We start from the raw sequence: 20072 nt of genomic DNA, 5'->3' as shown, positions 1-20072 counted from the left end.
GAATGGCTAACAGTAACAACTCAGGCAGCAACAGATGTTGGCGAGGATGTGGAGAAAGAGGATCTCTTTTGCACTGCTGGTGGGAATGCAAAGTGGTGCAGCCACTCTTGAAAACAGTATGGAGGTTCCTCAAAAAAGTAAAAATAGAACTACCGTATGACTCAGCAATTGCGCTAGGTATTTATCCAAGGGATATAGATGTGGTGTTTTGAAGAGGCACATGCACCCCAGTGTTCATAGCAGCCCTGTCAACAATAGCCAAAGTATGGAAAGAGCCCAAATGTCCATTGACGGATGAATGGATAAAGAAGATATGGTATATATGTATATATGTACAATGGAGTATTACTCGGCAATCACAAAGAATGAAATCTTGCCATTTGCAACTACGTGGACAGAACTAGAGGGTATTATGCTAAGCGAAATTAGTCAGTCTGAGAAAGACAAATATCATATGACTTTACTCATATGAGGAATTTAAGATACAAAACAGATGAACATAAGGGAAGGGAAGCAAAGATAATATATAAGTGGGGTGGGGGGTACAAAACCTAAGAGACTCTTAAATGCAGAGAACAAACTGAGGGTTGCTGGAGGGTTTATGGGAGGGGTGATGGGCTAAATGGGTAAGGGGCATTAAGGAATCTACTCCTGAAATCATTGTTGCAGTATATGCTAACCTACTTGGGTGTAAATTAAAAAATAAATAAGTTAGTTAATTAAAAAAAATAAAAACAAAAGCCCAAGAATAACAGAGAACATGTAAAAAAAAAAGCAAACCAAAGAAAATAAGGACTAATGGGCAAAGATTATAATTAATCCATTTATATATATAAAAGATATGAGAAAGAAGAAGATTGGTGCCTGGGTGACTCAGTCAGTTAAGTGTCTGACACTTGGTTTTGGCTCAGGTCATGATGTCACAGTTCGTGGGTTCAAGCCCTGTGTTGGGCTCTCTGCTGGCAATGCGGAGCCTGCTTGTTATTCTCTCTCTCCATTCTCTGTTTCCCTTCCCCCTGCTAGTGCTTGCTGGTGCTATCTTCAAAAGAAATACACTTTTTGAAAAAAGGAGAGAAGAAGGAAGGAAGGAAGGAAGGAAGAAAGAAAGGAAGGAAGGAAGGAAAGAAGAAAGAAAAGAAGTGGGCAAAAAGAACCAGGGAAATAAAATCAGTAGTTGTGATCTTATCAGAAAAGATGGAATTGCAGATTAAAAACACTAAACAGAGTGAAGGGAGCATTATTTATTGAAAAAAGCTGTGATTTATTAAAAAATAGAAAAGTTATGTATTTTTTTAAGTAAATCCAACCAGAGCCATTAACTATATAGAGAAGAAGTGCTAAGAAAAGTCAAGAAAATTTGCTGAACATGCAATGATAGTGGGAGACTTCAGTAGTTCCTTTTTAGAATTATATAGGTATGTTAGATAAAAGCTGCTTAAGAACAAAAAAATTATTGGGGCATCTGGGTGGCTCAGTTGTGTAAGCATCCGACTCTTGATTACAGTTCAGGTCATGATCTCATGGTTTGTGAGATCAAGCCCTTCATTGGGCTGTGCACTAATAGTGCGGAATCTGCTTAGGACTCTTTCTCTCCCTCTCTCTCTGCCCCTCCCCTACTCACATGCTCTCTCTCTCTCTCAAAATAAATAAATAAAAACAAAAATACACAAAAAATTATACATGCACATAATTATGTATATATATATATTTGTAGTGTATTTACAAAAACCAATTAAATTTGCATACAAAGGAAACATTTACAAGTAAAAAACAGATTTTACAGGCCTCTTTCTTTAATCTTGATTCAATAGATTGAAAAAGAATAAAAAATGACCAAAAAAAGTCTTGATTGCTTAGAATATTAAGAAGCATAGTCTTATAAACCAAGAAACAGACTCATAACTACAGAGAACACACTGATGGTTACCAGAGAGGAGGTGGGGGGGGGGTTGTTAAATAAGAGATGGGGATTAAGGAGTGCACGTGTGGTGAGCACTGGGTAATGTATGGAATTGTTGAATCACTATATTGTACACATGAAGTTAATATAAGACTGTATGTTAACTATACTGGAATTAAAATAAAAATTAAAAACAGAAGCCTAGTCTTAGATAACCACTAGATCAAAAAATAAATCAAAAGAGAAATTACAGCTCACTTAGAAGGCAATACTTAGGAGATAGATTGCTTGATATCCAATTCAAAGGGGATACTGTATAAGTTTGTTAGGGCTACCATAACAAAATACCACAAACTAAGTGGCTTTAATAACAGACGTTTGTTTTCTCACAGTTCTGGAGGCCAATATCACTTTGTTGGAAGGGCCATGCTTTCTCCTCAGTCTCTAGGGGAGGATCCTTCCTTGCTTATTCCAGCTTTTGGTAACCCCAGGCATTCCATAGCCTAACTTCAGTTTTTGCCTACATCTTTTCAAGGTTCATTTCTGTCTGTCTATGTCTCTTCACTTCTTCCTATAAGGATACCAGTCATATTGGATTAGGACCCACTCAAATTCAGCATGACCTCATAATTTGATTAAATTTGCACAGACCCTACTTCCAAATAAGATCACATTCGCTGGTACTGGAGGTTAGGACTTAAGCATATTGTTGCGGGACACTATTCAACCCATAGCAGAGCCAAGTGACCTCTGCACTTAGAAGAAACATTTTAGCCTCAACTACTTTCATGAGTAAAGAGAAAGCAATGGTTACTCACCTTTACCTGGAGAAAGAGGTCCATGAAATGAACCAAAGGACTTGGGAAAAGGGACTACTTAAAGATAAAAATCAAGAATAAAGAAATATATGAAACTAATGTAACACTGTATGTTAACTATGCTAGAATTAAAATGAAAAACTTAAAAAAGAATTAAATTATTAAATTAAGGAGATCCCTGAGCTCGCTGTCTACATACTGTGAACACTCAGTGAGTAATTGTAAGCTCTGGATGTTGTTAGGGGCTCATAATGATCTGTGGATCTAAGTAACTGAAAATAATAGATTTGAAAGAATCAGGACTTAGAAAACTTTTTTCTTAATGTAGGAAAATTGTATGCTGAAAAATAGAACTCAGTTTAGAATCTAGGAAGTTTAGAATTCACGTTGTGCCTTGTAGGGTTCTACTTTACATTGAAAAATGGATATGCCCCTAAAAGGATATATTTTTGGCTAGTCTACAAATGAAACTGGAGGTCGAATGACAATTTTTCTTTTTTTCTTAAAGTTTGTTTGTTTATTTTAATGTTTATTTTATTTTTGAGAGAGAGACAGAACATGAGCAGGGGAGCGGCAGAGAGAGAGGGAGACACAGAATCCGAAGTGCTCCAGGCTCTGAGCTGTCAGCACAGAGCCGGACACGGGGCTTGAACTCATGAATCAGGAGATCATGACCTGAGCTGAAGTCAGACACCCAACCGACTGAGACACCCAGGCGCCTCAAAGTTCATTTATTTTTGAAAGAAAGAGAGATCATGAGCAGGGGAGGGGCAGAGAGAGAGGAGACAGAGAATCTCAAGCAGGCTCCACGCTGTCAGCACAGAGCTGGATGCGGGGCTCAGACTCACGAATGGTGAGATCATGACCTGAGCCAAAGTCAAGAGTAAGACGCTTAACCAACTGAGTCACCCAGGCACCCTAATTAAGATTTTTCAATGAAACTGGTGAGGTGACACTTTACAAGACCTGGTGGGGATCAATGTATGAATTTTTTTTTTCTTCTGAAAGTTTTATTGGGAAATTTGATGCTACACTTAACCAAGTGTAGCATACCAAATAAATTAAAATCAGGCAGAAAACAAAAGGCTTGAAAACAAAAGAAGAATAAATATAAAACAAAAAAGATAAAGGATAAGTTTAAAAAAACTGGTTGTTAGAATAGAACCAGATAAATTCCTATTATGTTTGATTAAGGAGAATAGAGCAAGAAAAAAAATAGAAATTAATAGAACAAAATAGTCACAGATAAGGAAGAGGTTAAAATGACAATATAATATTTTAAATTATAATATTAGAAATTATGAGCATGTATATTAAGTGTTTATATGGGAACATTTTGAAAATCTAAAGGAGAAGATGGTAAACTAAGTCCCATGGGTGAAATCTGGCCCACTGCATGTTTTTGTATGACTGTCAAACTATTAATACTTTTTACATTTTTAAGCAGTTGGAAAAAAATAATGTTTTCTAATACATGGAAACTACATAAAATTAAAAAATCAGTGTCCATACCTAAAGTTAAAAAAAAATTTTTTTTTTTAACATTTATTTATTTTTGAGACAGAGAGAGACAGAGCATGAACAGGGGAGGGGCAGAGAGAGAGGGAGGCACAGAATCTGAAACAGGATCCAGGCTCCGAGCTATCAGCACAGAGCCTGATGCGGGGCTTGAACTCACGGACCGTGAGATTATGACCTGAGCCGAAGTCGGACACTTAACTGACCCAGCCACCCAGGCACCCCCCCCCCCCATACCTAAAGTTTTATTGAAACACAGCCACATCCATTTATTTACACATTATTTATGGCTGCTTTTGCACTACAATAGTAGAGTTGGATAGCAATAGACTGTGGCCCACAAGCATAAAATATCTGTTCCTTTGTAGAAAACATTTGTCAACTGGGACCAATAGGAAGTAGATAATTTTCTAGCAAAACAAAAATTATTCTGGAAAAAGTAGATAATTCAAACAGACCAATTGCCATAGACAAAAATAACAATAAAAGATTTTAACAACTGCTTCTGAAAAGTCACCAAAAGGGTAGATTTAATTGACAAGTTTTTTTTTAAAGTTTTGAAGACCAGTTTGTTTTTTAATGTTATGTAAACTATTCCAGGCTATTAAAAAAAAAACAAAACCAAAAACCACACAATGTTTTTTAATTCATCCTATGATTACAGTAGAATTTCAATACCAAAACCCTGATATAAATAGTATGAAAAAGAAAACTGTATGCCAATCTTCCTTAAAAATATAAATGCAGAATTTTAAAATGAAATTATAGCTACATGTCTATGACAATGCATTCTATTACCAAAGATAGTATTCTTCCAGGAATTCAAAGGTGATTCAGTAGCAGAAAACTTACTAATGAATGATGGGAGAAAAATTATATTCTTTCATCATAGATCTGAAAAGAATTTGATAAGCATCTGTTAAAATTTTTCTATTAAAATTGGTAATAGATATTGCTATCCATCATTGTTATTATTCAGTGTTATCTTGGAATGTTGAATAATTCAGTGCAATTAGTGAATCCAATAAGAAAATATTAAATAACTTACAAACTATTGGAAAATGAAGAGATAGTGCTATGACATTTTCTGACTATATGAATATATACCTCGATAACCCAAGAGACTCTTACAAATCTATTAGAGTTAGTAAGAGAATTCGGTTAGTAGTTGGGTGAATATACAAATGTCAGTAACTATTTTCTGTATTATCAGTAACCACTGATGAAAGAAAGAAAAATCTCCATTTATAAGGGTGAAAAATATATAAGATGCTTATAGACCCAACAAATAATAAAAATTTTATAAGAAATTTGGGTGGTTACATATACACTCTGGAGGCAGAGATCTTCTTAAGGTTATTGACTACATATGAATAGCTGTAATAAATGGCATAAACAAAGTTAATAGAGAAATGAGAGTTTAATAACTAATTGTAATGCTAATGAAAGACAAAGGAATCGTATATCTAGAGCTCTTAAATATTGGCAAGAGTGGAACAAAAGATCCAAAAGAAAAAGGGGGAAAAAGAGTGTCAATGCATGCATGCACATAGAAGTTCAAGTACCCAACAAAAACATGAAAAGATCAAATCCAAATGCAAATTAATTAGGAAAATGCAAATTGAAATAGCAGTGAGATATCACTTCCCAGTGTTCAAACAAGAAAAGAATTCAAAAGACAGATAACATTTATAGCTGGCTAGGATGCAAGAAATGGGCACTTCCATACATTGTGCTAGAAATGTAAATTGTTATGGCCTTTTTGAAGAGCCATGTAACAACATCATTAAATCAAAAATACATAGAGTCTTTGAACCTGATATTCCATCCTAGGAAATGTATTCTATACAAATAAAATCACCACCACACAAGCACATACATACAAGGTTATTTATTACAGCAACACTTGAGGCAGTGAAAAATTGGGAACCTAGCAAATTCTCATTATTCAGGATTATATAAATTATTGTATTATTGTAGGCTCATATCATGGGACTATTACATAGCTTTTGAGACACATGAATGAGAACTGTACTATATCTCTTGTTGTGGAAGAATTTCCACGAAGTGTGAGTAAAACAAGTATGTGTGGGAAAGTGTGTGTATTTGCATTCGATTATAGGACTATGGGGAAAGATATACTAGGTGATTGACATGCATTATTTGAGTGACATTAGGGAAGAAGGGAGGTAGGAATAAAAAAAGGAAAAGGAGAAATAAAATCTGGCACTAAAAATACCTACAGCGTATGTGAATTTATCTTGTTTATGCATTTTTGAACACATATGTACATGCTAAAAAAATGAATTTGAACAGTAAATGCCCTCTCTTTTCTCTGCTGTGCTATACCTGTCTACAAGTTACAGACTCCTTGGTTTTATGTGATAGTTGTTCTAGCTCAGTGGAAGATTCCAGGGAAAAGTTCTGATGGCTGTGTCAGAGCACAAAGGTCAGCTTTAGCCCAATCTAGAGCCAGGGATCAAAGGTTCAATTGTAGAACCCTGAGATTTTTTAGCATATTATTCAGGATTTACTTCTGTCCTTTTGCTTGTGTTTTTGGATGTGTCTTGTTTTCTAATACCTTTGTTCTTACAAGGTCCTTCTTTCCAAATGCATAGGACAACCAGAAAGGAGTCACAGACTTGGGTTCAAGTTCTGACTAGGGAACTTTTATTGTGCTGTGACTTGATAAAGCCAATGGTCCTCAAACTTGACCCTGCATTGGAATCACTTGGACGGCTCTTTAAAACAGATTCTGGGCCTGAACTCCAAAGTTTCTGATTCTGCTGGTCTGTAGTGAGAACTGATAATTTGCATTTCTAATCATTTCTGGGTGATGCTGCTGTTGGTCCAGGGACCACACTTTGGAAAACACTGAATTAAGCTATTTACTCTCTTGCAACTTACTTCTTTCCCCCCATAGACGAAATGAAAATGATAATAGACTTGGGGTCTGCTGGGGTTTGAAGGATCTTATGAATTCAACCCTCGCCATTTGTAGATGAGGAAACTAAGAATCTGTAAAGTGAGAAAATGAATACTTGTTGGCAAAGCCAAGATGAAAACCCAGGGCCTTTGAGTTCTGGTGCAGTATCCGTAGCATCCTGCTATGTAGCGCTGTGTTGTAGTCTTACTGGCACACACAGTATGTGAGATAATGCTGGTAAAAGGGTCTCAGTTGAACCCTTACAAAGCAAAGTGTTATTATTACCATGTATTGACTTATAACAGTTGGGGCCAGTGGGCTGGGGGGCATCTTTGAAGGGGTCTAATATGCTGTGTTCTTCCTTCATGGCTATGTTCTAAACCAGTTGACAAGTAACATGGATGGAGGTGGAAATATTATTTCATTATTGGCAAAGATTGCTTGAAGGATGAAGCATTTATTGATGAGGGATTTCCAAATGCTAAATCCAAGAATTAGAACAGGAAATAAAGTTTCGCTCCCTAATATTTTTAACATCAGGTGCTGTGCTTGCATATTCATTTAACCATTTCCACAGGCCTATGAAATAGATCATATTATTATCATCATTTTACAGCTGAGGAAAGTGAGTCTTAGAAGGACTAAGTGATTTGTCCAAGGTCGAGTTTGGACCAGATTCAAGAGATAGTAACATTTACATTATGCTGATGTTTCTTTTTGTGAACACTTACCATGTGCCTGGCGTGTTTTATCAGTTAAATAGAACCTCTGTGGGTTGTATGCAGTCAAGGTTTGTTCCTGGGATTAGGTTTTGCATGCTTGCAGAGCTGGAGAAATCTGTAGGAGGCTATTGTGGTAGTCCTGAAGTCACTGTTCATTAGCCCAGTGGGCAGTTGGAAAGAAGTGGGGGACAGGGAAGAAAAACTGGAACTGTGTCTGTCTTTCACCTCCACCCCTTGGCAATGTGGGTAACTTCCAGAAGGGGCTGGCATGTATTCTGGCCTGGGACTCAAACAAGCTGAAGAGTGAGCCCAACCTACCACCCTCAGCAAGGGTGCCAACAGACAGGTGACCACATGGGTGGGCAGCAATGGTGCTTGGCACCCCACACAGGCCTTTAGGGTCAATTGCTGCTGCTTCCCTTCTGCTTTTCAGATCTCACCCATGCTTCTTTGTGACCCACCCTCACCCAGGACCAGGAAGGGAAGGGAAGTCTGAGGAACATAGCTCCAGCTTGGCTAAACTGACTCTACACAACCACCACTCACTGTGAAAATTGTTTTACATATGTTATTTTTTTTCATCTTCAAAGCAACATTTAAAGGCAGGAACCTCCATGTACAGATGGGAAAACCAAGGTTTAAGAGGTTACATGGGTTGTCTCAGGTATAAACTTGCTTGAGGTGCATCCCCAGTAAGGAGTTTCAAGCCCAGATCTGTGTGGCTTTAAACCTGTACTCTTACCCTGCATGACACCATATACTGGTTTTTCTCTAAGCACCCCTCTCTGCTGCTCTTATGGAAGCTGATGTCACTGGCATAAAGTAAGAGGCTTCACACAGGATGCTCCAGGCATACTAACCCCCCCCCTCCCCCCCAATGCTTTTCTCACCTCTCATTCCCTAGACTAGAGCTTCCTTGTCAGGGAGCTGGGATTGGATTGCAGGCCGGCTTGGGATGGGTTTGGGGGCAGCAGGAGCCCCTGTGAAGGTCATCTCAGCTCTTAACAGCCTTATCCCCTTATCCCCAGCTTGTGCTATGACTTCATTGGGGAGCACTACCGTGGTCTCCTAGGACATGACTCACCTCACAGAGCTGGACTTTGTGGGCCTCTGGGAAGTGAGCCTATGACCGGAATGGGGAGAGCTGATGTGCAGCCTGTTAGCCTGAGAGAGACTGTGGGGGAGAAAGCCTTCATGTGACACTGTCAGGTTCCCAGGTGGCAGCCAGGTGTCTTGGTGTTGATTTTTGTTTTATAAACACTTTCCCTGCCTGTCAGTTCTCCAAATGGAGCCAAACTCATCTCCATGGTAGCTGAGGCGTAAGAGCTCCAGTTTATATGTCAGAGCTGAAGAGAAAGTACCACTCCAAACAGCCATAAAAGGGAGAAAAGAAAGAACTTTGCTCTTATCACAGCTTCTCGACAATATTGGGGGTGGGTGGAAATTGCATAACAGGATGTTGAATGGAAAATATCCTGCTCAGTCTGGAGCTTCAGCTGAGGCCCTGAAGCCGAGGACACTGGTTGATAAATGCTCATACCCTCTACAAAGACAGTTGTCAACTGCACCTTTGTAAGACTTGCTAAGACAAGACCACCAGCTCCTATCACTCTTACCAAATGCATTTCGGAAAAGCTTAGAAATTTATCAAAACAAAACAAAAATTCTCTTAGGTTGGATTCTCCCAGCAGCTGACCCTGAATCAAAGATTCATACGTAAGTAATTTATCAAGGAAACGAACCCTGGAGAAAGGGAGTAGGGGTTGGAGAGGGGGTGGTACGTGGAAGAGGAATACCCAAACTGGAATGCTACTTTAGCTGAGGTCCGTGGGTCGGGGCTGATCTCTGTGAAACTCTAGAAAGTAAATTATATCTCAGTACTTGTTCTCTCTTGAGGCAAAGGAGCTGGGTTTCTGTACTCCCACACAGGGCATGATCTTAGCTGTTTGTGCCCATGGGTGATTTTCTGAAGGTCACAGGTGCCAGATTTAGCAACAAAGGATTACAGAAACTGGGCGTGAGCTGATAAAAGAGATCCCAAGGGACTTAGGAGGAGCAGCAGCAGCAGCAGCAGCAGCAGCGACTTCTTCAGAAAGAAATTCATGGAGTAAAAGGAACTTTCTCTTTGCCCATTAGCACTTCAAGCTAAAAGAAGGGGCAGGATTAGGGCTATCTGCATGTAGAGAGCCTGGCTTCACTTGCATCTCTGCTCTAGTCTTGTAGTATGCTTACTGAACTGAAGGAGTTCCTGGGCCCACCTGATGCTGCTACTGGGCCAGAGTGGAGTGTGGGGAGAATTCTGGGGACATCTTGATTTGTGCCTGCTACACTTTGGTGGGAAACAAGGCTGGAGAAGCCAGAAAGCCAGCAGCAGCCCACAAGGGAATTGCAAGGAGCCCGGTCAGAAGTAGAGTGCCTCCCATAGCAGAGGCTATACGGTGTGATGGTTAAGGCTATATACTCTGAAACTAGACTGGCCAAGCTTGAATCTTGGCTCTGCCATTCATTAGCTGTGTAGTTTTGGGTGTTTCTTAACTTCTTGTGTTTCATTTTCTCCATTAGTAAAGTGGAGATAATACTGTTACCTTCTTCATACAGTTGTGAGTATTAAGAATAGATCTGGCATAGGTCAACCAGGAAATAAAAGAAGCAGTAAAAAAAATACAATGAAACAAATGAAAATGTAAACACAAAACCTTTGGGATGCAGAAAAAGTGGTTCTGAGAAGAAAGTTTATAAGCAATAGGGGCCTGCATCAAGAAGCAAGAAAAATCTGAAACAAACAACCTAACTTTACACCTACAGGAGACAAAAGAACAACAACAAACCCCAAAACCAGGAGAAGGAAGGAAATACTATAGATTAGTGCAGAAAAAATAGGTAAAGTCACCAATGAGAGCGGAGAAATAATAACCAGTACCACAGAAATACAAATAATCGTAAGGGAATATTATGAAAAACTAAGTGCCAACAAATTAGACAACCTAGAAGATATGGATAAATCCCTAGAAACTTATAAACTAATCTAAACTGAAACAGGAAGAAATAGAAAACTTAAACAGACCAATAGCCAGCAAAGAAATTGAATCGGTAATAAAAAATCTCCCAAAAAACAGAAGTCCAGGATCAGATGGCTTCATAGGTGAATTCTACCAAACATGTAAAGAAGAGTCAATACCTATTCTTCTCATCTATTCCAAAAACTAGAAAAGGAAGGAAAACTTCTCATTCTATGAGGCCAGCATTACCCTGATACCAAAACCAGGTAAAGACTCCCCTAAAAAACAGAACTATAGGCCAATATCGCTGATGAACATACATACAAAAATTCTCAACAAAATAACTAGCAAACCAAATACAACAATATGTTAAAAAAGTCACTTCACCATGATCAAGTGGGATTTCTTCCTGGGTTGCAAGTGTGGTTTAATATTCACAAATCAATCAATGTGATACATCATATCAATAAAAGAAAGAATAAGAACCATCTGATCATTTCAATAGACAAAAAGTATTTGACAAGGTACAACATCCATTCGTGATAAAACCCTCAAAGTAGGCTTAGAGGGAACATACCTCAACATAATAAAGGCCATATATGAAAAACCCACAGTTAACATTATCCTTAATGGGAAAAAACCAAGAGATCTTCAAGGTCAGGAACAAGACAAGGATGTCCGATCTCACCACTTTTATTTAACATAGTACAGGAAGTCCTAGAAACAGCAATCAGACAACAAAAAGAAATAAAAGAAATCCAGACCAGGAAGGAAGAAGTCCAACTCTCACTATTTGCTGATGGCATGATGCTGTATATAGAAAACATGAAAGACTCCACCAAAAAATTGCTAGAGCTGATAAACAAATTCAGTAAAATTGAAGGATACAAAATCAATGTACAGAAATCTGTTACATTTCTGTACACCAATAATGAAGCAGCAGAAAGGGAAATTAAGAAAACAATCCCATTTGTACTTGCACCAAAAATAAAATACTTAGGAATAAACTTAACCACAGAGGTGAAAGACCTGTATTCTGAAAACTATAAAACACTGATGAAAGAAATTGAAGATGACACAAAGAAATGGAAAGACATTGCATGCTCATGGATTTGAAGAAAAATATCACAAAAAATGTCTATATTACCCAAAGCAGTCTACATATTTAATGCAATCCCTATCACAATGCCAACAGCATTTTTCACAGAACTAGAAAAACAATCCTAAAATTTGTATGGAACCACAAAGACCCTGAATGGCTGAAGCAGTCTTGAAAAAGAAATGCAAAGCTAGAAGCATCATGATTCTGGACCTCAAGTTATGTTACAAAGCTGTAGTAATCAGAATAGAATGGGACTGGCACAAAAATAGACACATAGATCAGTGGAACAGAATAGAAAGCCCAGAAATAAACCCACAATATATGGTCAATTAATCTTCAACAAAGTAGGAAAGAATATCCAATGGGAATAATAGCCTCTTCTACAAATGGTGTTGGTAAAACTGGACAGCAACATGCAAAAGAATGAAACCAGACCATTTTCTTACACCACATACAAAAAATAAACTCAAAATGGATTAAATATATAAATGTGATACCTGAAACCATAAAAATCCTAGAAGAGAACACAGGCAATCATTTCTTGGATGTCAACTATAGCAACTTCTTTCTAGCTCTGTCTCATGAGGCAAGGGAAACAAAAGCAAAAATAAACTATTGGGATTACATTAAAAAAAAGCACTTCTGCACAGCAAAGGAAACAATCAACAGAACTAAAAGGCAACCAATGGAATGGGAGACGATATTTGCAAATATCATACCAGATAAAGGGTTAGTATCCAAAATCTATAAAGAACTTATCAAACTCAACACCTAAAAAAACCAAACAATCCAGTGAAGAAATGGGCAAAAGACATGAATAGACACTTCTCCAAAGAAGACATCCAGATGGCCAACTGGCATGTGAAAAAATGCTCAACATCACTTATCATCAGGGAAATACAAACCAAAACCACAATGAGATACTATCTTGCACCTGTCAGAATGGCTAAAATCAACAACACGAGAAACAACAGGTGTTGGTGAGGCTGTGGAGGAAATGGAACTTTTGTGCACTGTTGGTGGGAATGCAAACTGGTGCAGACACTGTGGAAAACTGTATGGAGGTTACTCAAAAAGTTAAAAATAGAACTAGCTTATTATGATACAGTAATCACACTACTGGGTATTTACCCAAAGTATATAAGAATACTATTTCAAAAGGATACATGTACCCCTATATTTATTGTAGCATTATTTACAATAGCAAAGATATGGAAGCAATCACGGAAGAATGGAAAAGAAGATGTGGTATATATAGTCAATAGAATATTATTCAGCCATAAAAAGAATAAAATCTTGCTATTTGCAACAATATGGATGAGTCTAGAGATGATAATACTGAGAAAAATAAGTCAGTCAGAGAAAGGCAAATATCATGTGACTTTACTCATTTGTGGCATCTGAGAAACAAAACAAACAAGCAAAGGGAAAAAATAAGAGAGGGAGACAAATCAAGAAACAGACTGTTAATGATAGAGAACAAACTGATGGTTACCAGAGGGAAGGAGGTCGGGGGATTGGTTAAATAGATGATGGAGATTAAGGAGTGCACTTCTCATGATGAGTACAGGGTGATGTACAGAAGTGTTGAATTACTATAGTGTACACTGTTATGTTAACTAATTAGAATTAAAGTAAAAACTTAAAAAAGGAACAGATCTTGCATACTGTAACCTACCATTATATATACTATATGTATATTTATTACATTATTATAATATATAATACATGACATACATATTACATATAATCCATATTTTATACATACAATATAACCCATGACATATATCAGGTGTATTAGATATTACTAAACAATTGCTCATAGTCATTCTATAATGGCAGATCTGGGATTCAGACCAGGTATCTGATTCCAGACTTTGTAGTCTCAGCCATTATGTCTGACCGAGTTTGTGTACACATTGTACTTCTAGAGGACAGCATGAGCTTTGAGGCCAGCCAGCCTGGATAAATCCCAACTCTGCTATTATTATTAACCACAAGACCTTGGTAAATTATTGAATCTTTCCACAATAAAACAGTATCTCCTTCACTGCATTGTTAGGATAGGTGAAAAGACTCAGGTAAAGTACATAGCAGAGTGCCTGGCACAGAGTAAGTGCTCAGTGAACGGTGGTCATGTCATTTCCTCAGGCCTGCGTCTAGCTCCACTTCTTGCCTGCGTATTCATTCCTGAGTTTGGCTTTCTGTGCATGTTGAAAGAGGTGCAGGCTTGGAGTGGGCGGAAGAGGGAAAAAAGAGAGAGAGAGAGAGAGCCAGCAAAGCCAGTCTAAGGAGGGCATCTCTCTGTGAGAGGGTTTAGGATAAAGAAAAGAGAGGAAAGGAATTGGCAGTGGTGGACATGTCCCTGACTATGCATTAGTACATCGGGACTTTAAATATTAGTCATTTGACTTTCCTTTTGTGTTTTATTTATTTTCTACACAGCGTCATCAAGCCCTGAGTTACGTTTTAAAATTGAATGAATCATCCCATTATCCTTGAGAACAGCATCAGGGACAGAAAGTATTATCCTTATTTCACCAGTGAGGAACTGATAAACAGAGAGGCTAAGTGATTGGTGCAAGGTTACAAAGCTAGAAATAGTATTTGTAGTCAGTGTACAGGCTTTTATGTATTACTGCACACTTAAGTTATAGGATGTCAGGAGATGAACAATAAAGGTAGCTTTATGAACATGGAAGAAATGGAAAAAGAGACTGTTGGTTGATCAGCTACCATGTGCTAGGTACTATGCAAAGTATTTTATATCAGTGTTTTGTCAAATTCTTATAACCACCATATGAGCAAACATAAGAATCATTTGGTACTATCATCCCAATGTATGAATGAGCAAACTGAGACCTATATTGGGGTTTGAGTTAGTCTTTCTGATAACAGATTTGTGTTACTCTCATTATGGCACGCTGCTCCTGGATATTTGTTCTTGTTTCTATTTCATAGGTATCCCGAAGGCCAGTGGAGCTTCCTTTTGAGCAGCTCTCTCTTTCTCTCTCATTTTTAGTATTTCTAGTTTTTTTTTTTTTTTATTGGTTTCAGGAGTAGAATTTAGTGATTCATCACTTACATAAAACACCCACTGCCCATCCCATCAAGTGCCCTTCTTAATGCCCATTACTCATTTAGCTCATCCCTCCCACCTACCTCCCCTCCAGAAACCATCAGTTCCCTGTATTTAAGAGTCTTTTATTGTTTGCCTTCCTCTGTTTTTATCTTATTTTTTCTTCCCTTCCCCTATGTTCTTCTGTTTTCTTAAATTCCACATATGAGTGAAATTAGATATTTGCCTTTCTCTGACTAACTTATTTCACATAGCATAGTACACTCTAGTTCCATCCACATTTTTGCAAATGACAAGATTTCATTCTTTTTGATCATTAATTAGTATTCCATTGTGTGTGTGTGTACATAAATACACACATATATACACACACATACACCACATCTTCTTTATCCATTCATCAGTCAATGGACATTTGGACTCTTTCCATAATTTGGCTATTGTTGATAGCACTGCTATAAACATTGGGGTGCATGTGTCCCTTTGAATCACCATTTTTGTATCCTTTGGATAAATACCTAGTAGTGGAAGTACAGAGTCATAGGATAGTTGTATTTTTAATTTTTTGAGGAACCTCCATACTGTTTTCCAGAGTGGCTGCACCAGTTTGCATTCCCACCAACAGTGCAAGAGGGTTCCCCTTTCTCTGCATCCTTGCCAACATCTGTTGTTGCCTGAGTTGTTAATTTTAGCCATTTTGACAGATGTGAGGTGATATCTCATTGTGGTTTTGATTTGTATTTCCCTGATGATAAGTGATGTTGAGCATCTTTTCATGTGTCTGTCGCCCATCTGGATGTCTTCTTTGGAGAAATGTCTGTTCATGACTTCTGCCCATTTTTTAATTGGATTATTTGTTTTTTGGGTGTTGAGTTGTATAAGTTCTTTATATATTTTGGATACTAACCCTTTATCGGATATGTCATTTGCAAATATCTTCTCCCATTCCGTTGGTTGCCTTTTAGTTTTGTTGATTGTTTCCTTTGCTGAGCAGAAGCTTTTTATTTTGATGTAGTCCCACTAGTTCAATTTTGCTTTTGTTTTCCTTGCCTCCAGAGACATGTCTGGTAAGAAGACTGCTGAGGCCAAGGTCATAAAGATGCCTGCCTGCTTTCTCTTATAGGAATTTGATGGTTTCCTATCTTATTTTTAGGTCTCTCATCCAGTTTGAATTTATTTTTGTGTATGGCATAGTAAGTGGTCTGGTTCCATTCTTCTACATGTCACTGTCCAGTTTTTCACACACTGTTTGCTGACGAGTCTGGCCTTTTTCCATTGGATATTCTTTCCTGCTTTGTTGAAGATTAGCTGGCCATAAATTTGTGGGTCCATTCTGGTTTCTCTATTCTGTTCCATTGATCTACGTGCTTGCTTTTGTGCCAATACCATACTGTCTTGGATGATTACTGCTTAGTAATACAGCTTGAAGTCCAAATTGTGATGCCTCCAGCTTTGGTTTTCTTTTTCAACGTTACTTTGGCTATTCTGGTCCTTTTCTGGTTCCATACAAACTTTAGAATTGTTTGTTCTAGCTCTGGGAAGAATGCTGGTGTTATTTTGATAGGGATTGCATTGAATATGTAGATTGCTTTGGGTAGTATCCACAGTTTAACAATATGTGTTCTTCCAATCCATGAGCATGGAATGTTTTTCCATTTCTTTGTGTCTTCAATTTCTTTCATAAGCTTTCTATAGTTTTCAGTGTATAGATCTTTTACCTCTTTTTTAGGTTCACTCCTAGGTATCTCATGGTTGTTGGTGCAATTGTAAATGGGATCAATTCCTTGATTTCTCTTTCTGCTGCTTCATTATTGGTGTCTAGAAATGTAACCAATTTTTGTACGTTGATTTTATATCCTGCAACTTTGCTTAATTCATGTATCAGTTTTGGCAGTTTTTTTGGTGGAGTCTTTGAGTTTTTCCACATAGAGTATCATGTTGTTTGCCAATGTCTTTGCCAAATTTTATGCCTTTGATTTATTTTTGTTGTCTGATTGCTATGGCTAGGACTTCTAGTAGTATGTTGAACAAAAGTGGTTAGAGTGGATATCCATGTAGTGTTCATGACCTTAGGAGAATTGCTGTCAGTTTTTCCCCATTGAGAATGATATCCCCTTTATGATGTTGAGGGTTCTATCTCTACTTTTTTTTTTGAGGGTTTTTATCAAGAAAGGTTGCTGTATTTTGTCAAGTGCTTTCTCTGCATCTGTTGAAAGGATCATGTGGTGCTGATCCTTTATTTTATTAATATGATTTATCATTTTGATTGATTTGTGGTTATTGAACCAGCCCTGCAGCCCAGGAAAAAATAAATCCCACTTGATCGTGGTGAATAATTCTTTTAATGTATTGTTGGATCTGGTTTGCTTGTATCTTGTTGAGAATTTTTGCGATCATGTTCATCAGGGAAATTGGTCTGTAGTTCTCCTATTTGTGGGGTCTTTGTCTGGTTTTGGAATCAAGGCAATGCTGGCCTTGTAGAATGAGCTTGGAAGTTTTCCTTCCACTTCTATGTATTAGGAACAGTTTCAAAAGAATAGGTGTTAACTCTTCTTTAAATGGTTGGTAGAGTTCCCCAGGAAAGCCATCTGGCCCTGGACTCTTGTTTGTTGGGAGATTTTTGATTACTGGTTCAATTTCTTTATTGGTTATGGGTATGTTCAAAGTTTTTGTTTCCTGTTGTTTCAGTTTTGGTAGTTTATGTGTTTGTAGGAATTTATCCATTTCTTCCAAATGCCCAACGTGTTGGCATATAATTGCTCATAATATTATATTATTATTGTTTGTATTTCTGTGGTGTTGTGATCTCTTCTCATTCATTCATGATTTTATTTATTTGGGGCCTTTCCTTTTTCTTTTTGATCACTCTGGCTAGGGGTTTATCAATTTTGTTAATTCTTTCAAAGAATCAGCTCCTGGTCTCACTGATCTGTTCTACTTTTTTTTTTTTTTTTTTTTTTTAGCATTGATTTCTGCTCTAACCTTTATTATTTCCTAATTCTGCTGGTTTTGGGCTTTATCTGCTGTTCTTTTTCCAGTTCTTTTAGGTGTACAGTTAGGTTGTGTATTTGAGATATTTCTTCCTTCTTTAGGAAGGTCTGGAATGCTGTGTACTTCCTTCTTATGACTGCCTTCGCTGCATCTCAGAGGTTTTGCACTGTCGTGTTTTCATTTTCATTGGTTTCCATGTAGTTTTTTAATTTCCTCTTTGATTTTGTGATTAACCCATTCATTCTTTAGTAGATGTTCTATAACATCCAAGTATTGTCGTCTTTCCAAATTTTTTCTTGTGGGTGATTTCAAGTTTCATAGCTTTGTGGTCTGAAAATACACATGGTATGATCTTAATCTTTTTATACTTGTTGAGGGCTGATTTGTGACCCAGTATGTGATCTGTTGTGGAGAATGTTCCATGTGCACTTGAGAAGAATGTTTATTCTTTTGGGCAGTCCTCTTCTTTAAAGCCAGTAGTTACCCCCTCCAACCTCCCAAATCTATTCTATGGTAATAGGATGCTTCATTTCCTTTTGAATGATACTGCTTCCTGTCCTTCCCCTCCCCCTGTCCTTAAACCTGAGAACTGGAGGGGATTTTGATGGTATTCTCTGGGAATGACAAACTGTGCAACCACAGAACTCCTCAAATAGTGGTTATTGGCTACACAATGAAATTCATGTCTGTACGAATTTATCGACTCTGATCAGGCCAGTAGCTTGTTAGATTCATTTCTTTTTTTTAATGTATACTTATTTTGAGAGAGAGAGAGAGAGAGAGAGAGAGAGAAGCGAGCAGGGGAGGAGTAGAGAGAGAGGGAGGGAGAGAATTCCAAGCAGGCTTTGTGTTGTCAGTGCAGAGCCCCGTATGGGGCTTGATCCCATGCTCCATGAGATCATGACTTGAGCTGAAATCTAGAATCAGTTGCTTAACTGACTGAGCCACCCAGGCGCCCCTGGATTCATTTCTTTATCTCTGGAAAATGACAAGCCCAATAGCTGTGTTATAGCCCATAGTTGGAAGCAACAAGCATAATAAATAACTACCATGTAGCAAACACAGTAGTTCATAGCTCATTGAATTTTCAGAAAAACCTATCAGATTGCTATGTTTATTTTCTTTAAAAAAATTAAAAAAAATTTTTAATGTTTATTTATCCTGAGAGAGAGCAGAGAGACAGAGCACAAGTGGGGGAGGGTCAGAGAGAGACAGAGAGAGACAGAGAGAGACAGAATCCGAAGCAGGCTCCAGGCTCTGAGCTGTTAGCACAGAGGCTGATGCAGGACTCCCAACTCACAAACTGTGGATCATGTCCTGAGCTGAAGTCAGACACTTAACTGAATGAACCACCCAGGAGCCCTCCCCCCCCCAAATGTTTTAATGTTTATTTGTGTGTGTGTGTGTGTGTGTGTGTGTGTGTGTGTGTGTGAGAGAGAGAGAGAGAGAGAGAGAGAGAGAGAGAGAGAGAGAGAGAATGTGCACACATGCTTGAGCAGGGGAAGAGAGAGGGGGTAGGATAGAGGATCTGAAGTGGGCTCTGTACTGATAGCAGTAATCCCTATGTGGGGCTCGAACTCATGAACCATGAGATCATGACCTGAGCTGAGTCAGATGCTCAACTGACTGAGCCACCCAGGTGCTCTGCTGTGTTTAATATTTTATTTATTTTTTAGAAAATACTGAGATGAAGAAACATAGAAATTCAATTAGTTGTCCAGACCCACACACCTGATAAGAGGAAAAGCTAGGATTTGAATATAGGCGTTATCTATTTCAAAGCCTCTCCCTTTAATAATTTATCTTCTTGTATGAATTTAGCATTTGCTGGGTAACGAACCATTCCAATATTTAGAGGCTTAAAACAGTAAGTGGTTTATTTGGCTTATGATTTTTGCATAAGCTGGCAGGTTTTTCTGGTATTAGCCATATCAACAGATCGCTAGTGCACCCCCTCATGTGTCTGTGGTCAGGTAATCAGTCATTGGAAACTGAATTATCTAGAATGGCCTCAGTT

This window comes from Panthera tigris, chromosome D1, assembly GCF_018350195.1.
Source record: "Panthera tigris isolate Pti1 chromosome D1, P.tigris_Pti1_mat1.1, whole genome shotgun sequence".
NCBI lineage: Eukaryota > Metazoa > Chordata > Mammalia > Carnivora > Felidae > Panthera > Panthera tigris.
Note: the sequence above shows the minus strand (reverse complement) of the source record.